The 8,584-nt window shown below is 36.0% G+C and overlaps 1 pseudogene; it reads left to right on the forward strand.

Moving 5' to 3' along the window:
• The first annotated feature begins 8,213 nt into the window (after positions 1–8,213).
• LOC145277114 (5S ribosomal RNA) lies at positions 8,214–8,330 on the forward strand (annotated as a pseudogene).
• Positions 8,331–8,584: the final 254 nt, after the last annotated feature.

An 8,584-nucleotide genomic window follows, 5' to 3' on the forward strand; every position in this document is an offset into this window, starting at 1 on the left:
TGATGTCATAGATAATTTACTGTTTAGTTTTTATCGTTTATATGTTTACGTAGTTTTATTGTTGGTTTTTAAACGGTATTAAGGTTAACGTCTCCGCCTCGGAGTCCGGTGTCTTTCTTAGAAAGTCGCCCATTTTTAATTTGGACGTAATTTCTATTTATTCATTTATTATTTTTAAAAACAGTAATCTACGCACACGCGTGTTTCGGAGTCTTAGTCCTCTTCAGCGTAGTTTAACTATATATATATATATATATATATATATATATATATATATATATATATAGACAAAAAGAAAGTTCGCATTTGTAATTTTTTTAAAAACTCCAAATTTAAGCGTAGCTTGACTATATATATATATATATATATATATATATATATATATATATATATATATATAGGCAAAAAGAAAGTCCCCATTTGTAATTTTTTTTAAAACTCCAAATTTAAGCTAAATTTAATGTACCTGTTTAAACAACGTATACCTCATTTGATTTGCTTTTATTCTTCTATAATTTTACCTGTTCATATTTGAATTTTAATTGAAATATTCTAGTGTTCACGTCAGTTTGAAAAAAAAAATACCGGTAGTCCTATGGCGGCTTTAGCCTCAGTTCATCTATTTCGTTGAAAGTATTGGAAAAAGTAGTTTCTGTGCCATTAGTTTTTTTGTTGCATTGCGGAAGGCGAGGTTCAGAACAGATGATATGTAATATGACGGGGCACACAGAGACGACAAGATAGAGAGGGAAGGAGAGAGAGAGAGGGAGTAGAGGTATGTAATTGAGTCTTTAAACAAGAGGGTTATTGGATATCGATACCTGGCAAAGTTGCTACATTTCGTCGTCCTGACTCCTCCGCTTACTAAGGAGTTTCGGCTAATTCTCCAGCGGACTAACTTGGATTGTTCTTCGACTCGCACTGACTCGCATTCTGTTTTGAACTGTCTTTCTAGTCTAACTTAAATGTATATATTAATTCTATGTGACGTCAACACACGGCCAAACATGTGCATCCCGTTCACATGGACATGCGCATGCTTCCAACACGTGTCCTGAAAACAGAAGTCTCATATTTCTCTGTGGACATTTTTTAATTACTTGTTCTATTATTTTACTCTTACCTAAAATTTGTTGTATAGTTATTTCTAACTACAGTGGATAACTCCACTATATTCCTGGAATCGTATCTAACTAACAATGTGTATTCAATTTATCTTTTGATAACTTCGTTCGATTCCAGCATTCTCCTTCAATAATTATATTCGATCCTAATTACTTCGTTCACTAAAAACCAGGAGTCTCCCCCTTCAATCTACAACATTTTGAAAGAATTTCTTGGGGGTTATGAAGCGGTGTATACGAGTCAGTCAGGTTTGATACTATAGAGGATACATTTTAAACATGGAACCCCGATGTATATCTGATATAAATGTACGGAAACTATAATAATAACAGTAATAGAGTATCGATAGACTGTACAATGTACAGTGGAGAGGACTTATTACATTTTGTTTTTACCTTAACTAAGGCAAGCAAGTGGTTGGAAGATAGTAGTGGAGACAGAACGGAGGATGAGAACAGTCTGAGTAAGCTGTGAGAAAAAAAGTTTCACGAGACTTGCAAACTGTCCCTCAGTGTCAGGCATATTGATGAGGTAGTGAGCAATATGTTTTTGGGAATAAGCAATCAAGAAATCATGACAAAACCTCTTATCATCCGTTTTGTTTGAGTGGGTTTGCGATTCAACATTATAGAACATGGAGTATCCACAGACGTGAATATAAACAGAGGGATGGGCCAACAGATTGTTACTAATTTTCTCCGAAATGCTCTTAAAGATATTTAACTCCGGTGTTGTGGGGGCGATAGAGGTCAAATATGAACGCAGTGCTGTGAGCGAGTGCAACCCGGAAGCACATATAGGGCGATTTTGGATCTTCTTATGAGATGTATATAATACATGGATAGCCATTTCTAATGTAGACACATATTCTATGTCCTTGACGATCTTAGAGGTTTTATTTTAATTTCAAGTAAGAGTAGCCTTTAATCTCAAATCATCTAGGAAAACAGATGATCCAATGCAAGTTTTTCATAGAAATAATCGGTCAGGTTTGGTCTCATGTAATTGGATTTCAATCTCTGGAAGGTTGGAACGTAGATCCCTGATGTTATTGAAAGTGACCTGGTAGTGGGGGTCTATTTTGGCAGTTGGAGTATCAAGTTTAATCTTGTGTTGTTTCTTGAGAAGTTCATGTTGAAATATAAGAGATATGTAGAGGAGGTCGGTAGAGTTGTTGAAGCAAGACACGAAGAGAAGTAAAAGGAGAAGAATCAACAGAAAAATATTAGGGACATGGCCAAAGGCTAGAAATATAAGGAGAAAAATCGGGGCATTTCCAGCGACTGTTTAACAAAAAAAAAAAAGAAAAGAAAACTGCCAACCTAATATGCTAGTATATATATAAAAAGACACTTTGTCTGTCTACGTGTTTATGTATGTGAGTTCGTTCTCTATTGGTTTTATTGAAATTCTTGGACCAGTTTTTTTAGAATTTTATACAATGTGTCAGAAAGTGTTCTCAGATAAGTTTTATTGGTTTGGTTAGTTTTGGAAACAGTCTTTATGCTTCAAGTTCTTTATTTATCTATAAGGTTTAGTTTTGTCTGGTTGTTTTACGGCATGTTAACCCTTTTCGCGTTATTTAATGCGAAATCGTTATTTTGGAAATAGTATTCATGTTGCATCCTGTTAATTTGTAGAAAGTTTTTATTCTTCAATATCTTTGTATCTTCAATCGCTAATTTGTAGTGTTTGGTTTGGTTGTTTTACAGTGGATTTTATCGTGTTTGTTTCCTGCCCTGCAGAATTTGAATGAGTTTTGCAATGGGAGAAAGAAAAAGGGTGCAGTATTAATGTTTGGTACATTTTAAATTAGGAAACCGGTCAGGAAGTGGGAGAGATAGAAAAGGAAAGGGGAAATGGGAAGAAGGAAATAGGGGGTAAGGGTGTGTTGTTTTGTCTTTTGTTTCGCAGAACATAATTAAGTTTTGCCAAAGGAAGTAGAAAAACAAAAAGCTCCAATGTACGATGCATTTAATCCCAGAAAGCCAATATCTTCAGACAACCCGTTTTGTACCTGAATGTCTTTGATAAGTATCGAAAATTGACAATCGAAAAGGCTGCCTAACATTACAAGTGTATTTGACACCTTTCCACTGCCTAACATTATAAGTTTATTTGTGAAGTTTGTTTAACGCATAAGCAGAAGTGTTCGGTATATGAAATCAATAGTAAAGTGTTTTTGTTTACAGAAGAATTGAACCATGATACTTGACTTTTACATTATAAACTTAAATTCAAGCCATTTAATAATAATAATTTCATAAAATCACAAGTAATTTCTCTATCATTAAATGTAAACGACAATATTGTGGACAAATTCACTCCTAGTACACTTCGACAAGAGCACGCAATCAATCAACATGATTTGATAGGTGACAATTACATTAATTCCAATGACAATAAAACCCAGAGCAATGTCAGGTATCCATGCAAGCATATATACAAAATGCCTCTATTAGTTTCTATTTACAGTGCCTTCCCACGTGACAGAGTTGGACACCAGGGTCGTTTTTTAACGGAGACAAAAGGAACAAAAATCCAAAATTGCCTCAGTCGTGAAAAATTGCTCTTCCACCGAGAGAGAACAAGAAATTAAAGTGCCGCCTCTGAAGGACATATACTACACTTTGATCTTGGCCCGAAGCCTCTATTAGTTGTAAATACTGACGAGACTTTCTTCTGTGCAAGTATTATTTTAGAAACATAAATAACCAATCGTTTTTGTTACTGTATTTTATATCTAATAAAATATACATTGCTAAATGATGGTTAACCTCGTATTCCCACTTAACATATTTATATGTGATTTATGACTTTTTTTTTAGCCTTCTGTAAACTTGAAAGGATATCCATCTTCTGTTTACTCTTTTTACCAGCTAAAAGCGTTGCTGCACTGATCCATTTCAGTGTTCCGACACCAATTTAACAAAAAGTAACAGGGAAGCAATAAACTGTCAATAAAACGCATAGACAACTGACTTGCTGCCGCTTGACATCCTGAGAGAAAGCCACACAACATTTGAACCATCACGGAAATTAGTATTCTTTTCAGTTATTTTTGGTTGAAAAAGAAACATTATCGATATAATTTTTTTTTGAATATCTAATGATTCATGCATCGTGTCAATGGTGCGTCATCTCTTATTTGATGTAATTTTCTTTACTAGTTTTTGCCTCTTATAAGTGTTCCTTTTGTTTATTGTTTTAAGTAATCGAAGTAGCGCTAGTAATAGCGGTGTAGCCTTGCAAACCGGTAGTAATCAAGAAAAGCGCAGTTCTATAATTAAGTAAAAGTTTATTTACAGAAGGTTGTTACAGAAGTATACGTCAAAATTCTAGGGCCATAACTGCCACAAATTGCGTTGCATTCTACCTTCACGTAACAGCAAACTAGCCTGGGTGCCCGGCTGTTTGGGGGCGTGTGTGTAGCAAAAACAAAAACAATAACAAAAGCAGGCTCGAACCCGTACCGCGAAAGAGGAAAAGAACGTGAAAAAAAAACATGATGTGTTTGCTGTTGCATCCATCGCCAAACCGGAAGTGACATAGGTTTACATTAAGTCTAGACAATCGAAAAGAGGGGAGGACTATCGAAAATATCGACGAAAAAAGTGAACCCTTCCTGTAGAAAAGTGCCCAGTTGAGGGTGAAGTAATTAATGTTTTGGGCAAATTGTTCATTATTTGTCGTCCGAAGTGTTGAGCTTCAAAACGATACCGATCTCCTGAAAATCCGTTGCTTCTGTCGAATGTTTTAAGCATACATACACACATACATAAATTTAAATAGACAGGTGAGATTTATATTATAGAATATAGGTCAATCAGCTTACGCCATTGCAATAGTAGTAGTAGTAGTAGTAGTAGTAGTAGAAACAGGAACAAATGTATTATTACAATATCCATGTCGCACATCCAGTATATTAAGGATGTTTAAAGGTACACGGATGCAACATCGCGACAACGGAACAGGGATATAACTTAATAGACAACGGAATCCCCATTAAGAGACTCTTTTCTTTACATTTGGTACAACCTCTCCCTAAATCTTACTCATACCCATTTTAAAGAGAATAAGTGCCAGCACTTTCTCGTTGCGATATTCGTTGATCCAATCAAAAACTTTGAACCTAAATGAAAAGATCGAATCCTATTAATCAATACAAATTCAACAGTAAATGCATGTATGTTTTTTTTTACTCTTATTATCCAATAAATAATTGTGAAACGGGCGAAACGAGCTATTGTTTCGGACCATGCCTACAAAGGATTACTTAGGGAATTGTACAGCGAGATATCTATTCGCATTACATTTGAAATTCTACATTTTAGTATAGTCAGGACAGCAAGAAACTTGGTTGAAGGGGGGGTCAAAGTCCAGTAAGCTAAGAGAGGAAACTGTTGGAGTAGAGAATTTTCCAAGATCTAATGATCTGTTCAATAAAGGGGTAGAATTTTACCGCCTGTCGGGTTAGTCGAGAGGGTACGACTGCTACCGATTTAAATGCCTTATTTTATACGATTAGCTAGCTAGAGTACATTGCTTCAATCTCTCTTTTTGTTATTTTTCTTATCAATTTGTTCAAGCTTGAGAAGGAGCACCCCACCGGATGCCAAATATTCACCCGTTAACTAGTGTGTTCCGACCGAGAGATCTTTTTAAGATTCTGGCTGACCCTTTAAGTGCAATTGTCTTAATCTCTCTTGGGTGTATTTGCCAGGCAGTTTTTGAAAATTCTTTTTCATGAGTCCATAATAACTGGAATGATAGAGATCCTCTTAAAATTCGAGTTTCTTTTCGGGTCAAACGTAAGACTTCTACTAAGGTTGCTTCTTTCTTTTTCTTTTACTACATCACAACGTCTGGTTTTATGGCCCCGTTTTTTTAGGTACGTAGCTGTAGGAATTGGATAGCCATAGTGTATGGTGTATGACTTATTTCCGACTGTTCTTTATGATATATGTTCGCAGGATTAGATGCTGAATTCGATATTCAACTTTTTTACAGATGTTCCACTGGAGATATTTACACACTCCATTGTGTCGGATCGTATAGTAGCCATTTCCAGCAGAACCTGACAGTTGGATGTCAGGTGGCTCTACTTCTGTGTGGCAGAAACTACACTTGATGTTATTGCTAAGACCACTCATTTTCTTAAAATTCTTGGTCATCATACCTTAATCTTGAGAAGTCATTATAATTCTCCTTTATCATATTCTCGTTATCAGTATAGTGATTATTACTTAACACATTTCACGGCCATAACGTCTGATGATTCCGATATGATTTTTTTTTTTAAATAGGCAACACTATTTATCAAGGCCTATCGGCCTTGATAAATAGTGTTGCCTATTTAAAAAATTGCACACGTTATCGCGCATATCTAAACCGTGTGTACCGAGAAACTACGAGTGCGATTACACAAGTAAGGCCTCATATTTGAGTGAAGATTTAAAGTAATTTCAGCACCCCAATACTTCTATTGTCATCGAAATAGGTGAAGTAACGCATTTTTCAATTAAATCGATTGATTGCTTGTTCTAGTCGGGGACACATCGCTATGAACCTGTAGGAAGTTTCGCATGCTTCTCTTTAGTGAGTCAGTTCACAATACACTGTAGTATACCTTGCACTGTAGAGAATCTACTGTTTATTTAATAACATTCATTTATATAATGGTTTGAAATAAATTTAAAATGCAAAAGTGAAGTCAAGTATCATGGTTCAATTATGCTCTAAACAGAAACATTCAGTTCGAACGCGACCCTGTCAAATAAGCTATTGGTAATTTTATACGACAGACCCTTCTGCTTGTACAGTAATAGAACTTTTAACCCCCACTTTTGATGTTAGGTTATATAAAGGTGTAAAGTTTAGTAAAAATCGGATTATTTCTTCTTGAATTAGAGTTTTTCGATTATCGATATTAATCGGAAGGATTCTGATACAGAATCTATCGAAGAACACGCCTCGATAAATCAAGTAACTTTGTGTGAAAAAATCGGCTCAGCCATTTCGAAGTCCATTGGGAAGGAATTCTCCCTCTCTCTCTCACACACAAAGACAAAATGCCTTTTATGTATACGTAGAGATGTCAAAGTCTGCAAAGGGATATATTGAACCAATAACGCAATGCCAGAATTCATTCTACCACGTCAAAAGGTACTTTGTATTATTTCTTTTCATGTGATCAGTCATTTTTTGTTGCTTTTATTAAAAAAAATCAATGGCAGCCATCAACAAGAGGTCAGTATTTTTTTTTCTTGAGAAATCAGATTTCATGCAAGAATTCTATTCGAAGAGACCCTTCTCCCCTGTCCTACCCATGGCGGTGTGGTTGTGTAGGTTGGTGCTGGTACGACAGTCGGTGGAAGCGAAAGACGTGACAGCAGCGTGAGATTTGGCGCTTACATCACGCCGACGTCCGTCTGATCTGACTGTTGTACGCATTAGCAATGGACACCCGGAAACGGGGTGTCCGGTTTCCGCTAACGTAAGAGCCGTCTTTCTACTCTGGTGACTCACGCACTTGTCTGCCAAGGAAGACAAACATTCCCTGTGAATGCACAACGAATAAGGTGTTGGGTGGGGGGGGGGGACGAGAGAGATGCTAAGACATAATTGATATAGTTTTTTTTCTCCCTCGATGTCGCATTCTACCTCTATTTATTTCTCACCCCCTCTCTTTCCATCTCTCTCTCTCTTTCTCTCTCATTCTCTGTCTTTATCTCTCTCTCTTTCTTCGTGGGATGACTTCTAAAAACCATCACATTCTATTGCATTATTTACCGACTTATAAAACAGGAAATATGTTAGAATTATGCGTTACTAAAAAATGACTTTAAATAATTACACTCTGTTTATAAGTTCATTTCACGATTATTATTCTGAACCGCAATAGCAAAATAAAGTTACATACACACAAATTTACGCATACACATACACACACACACACACACACACACATATATATATATGTATATATATATATATATATATATATATATATATATATATATATATATATATATATATATATATATATATATATATATATATATATATATATATATAATGAAAATGATGGAAATAGTATTATCGCGTTGACACACCGGTTCCCGTAAGATCACCGAAGTTAAGCAACGTTGAGCCTGGTTAGTACCAGATGGGTGACCGTTTGGGAATGCTAGGCGCTTTATGTGCTCTCCGCTTATCTCGGCATTTGTTTCCAGTCGACCTGTACATGCACTTCACTTGCCACTGGTATTTAACAATGTCAACTCAGGAGAGGTGTGGTTGGAGATTGCGCACCTCCTGCCACAAAAATTTAACGCGAAGGCACACCTTCGTGGGTATCTATAATCTGTTAAAGATTGAAGGGGCCCTGTGATATATATTACTGGCTGCTTCTACTGTCTACTGTCTGCTTCGTCTTGTGGCAGCCATTGCACCGACA

Source organism: Euprymna scolopes, chromosome 5 (assembly GCF_053919585.1).
Source record: "Euprymna scolopes isolate OS-2025 chromosome 5, ASM5391958v1, whole genome shotgun sequence".
Classification (NCBI taxonomy): domain Eukaryota; kingdom Metazoa; phylum Mollusca; class Cephalopoda; order Sepiida; family Sepiolidae; genus Euprymna; species Euprymna scolopes.